This window comes from Charadrius vociferus, unplaced genomic scaffold (genome assembly GCF_000708025.1).
Source record: "Charadrius vociferus isolate BGI_N301 unplaced genomic scaffold, ASM70802v2 scaffold255, whole genome shotgun sequence".
In the NCBI taxonomy this organism is placed as follows: Eukaryota; Metazoa; Chordata; class Aves; order Charadriiformes; family Charadriidae; genus Charadrius; species Charadrius vociferus.
In genome coordinates this window covers 2,091,211-2,091,806 of record NW_009648785.1, presented here as the reverse complement: position 1 = coordinate 2,091,806, position 596 = coordinate 2,091,211, and the positions used below count along the sequence as shown (strand labels likewise).

Here is a 596-nt window from a genome sequence, read left to right as displayed (position 1 = left end):
GCGGCTGGTGATGGTGTTGCTGCTGCTGCTGGTGATGGTGCTGCTGAGGCTGAGGTTGTGGCTGAGGCTGTAATGGAGGATGCAAGGGACCCTTCACATGAAGAGAAAGATTATATGGTTTTAGTTTCAAGGTAATAAATTCCTGAAAAGTAGTTCCAGTCTCCCAAGTCCTCAAAACTTCTGTAAGCAACTACAGATCAGGCTAAACAAAAAATATACTGAGCAAAAACCAGACAAACAGAAGCTGTGCAAGGTAGTTCTACACGTAAACCTGTGTAAGTCAGCAGCTGGAGTTGAAAAAGAAAAATGCAAGGGCTCCTGCCCTCTGTCCCCTTTCCTAACGACTTTTAACCTGTTTGGGTTTTGGTGATGGTTTCTCTCCCCTGTTGTTCCCTGCCCCCCCCCAAGACTTCAGGATTTCCCCCTGATCAAAACCCAGACGCCACAAAAGGACCCTGCACAAAGCCCACTGAACACGGAGGGCCCTCCACCACCCCCCAAAACATTTACCCTCTTCAAGCCGCCATTGAGCTTCCTCCAGCTTTACGGGAAGCCCCCTGCTCCCCGCCGCGCTCAGCTGCCGAGCGGCAGAGGGC

At 51.2% G+C, this 596-nt stretch overlaps 1 protein-coding gene across 1 annotated transcript in view; it reads right to left on the bottom strand.

The window, feature by feature from the left end:
• Positions 1-596, bottom strand: part of RBM33 (RNA binding motif protein 33) — a 250,480-nt gene that overhangs the window by 52,027 nt on the left and 197,857 nt on the right. The gene's annotated exons all lie outside the window — the stretch shown is intronic.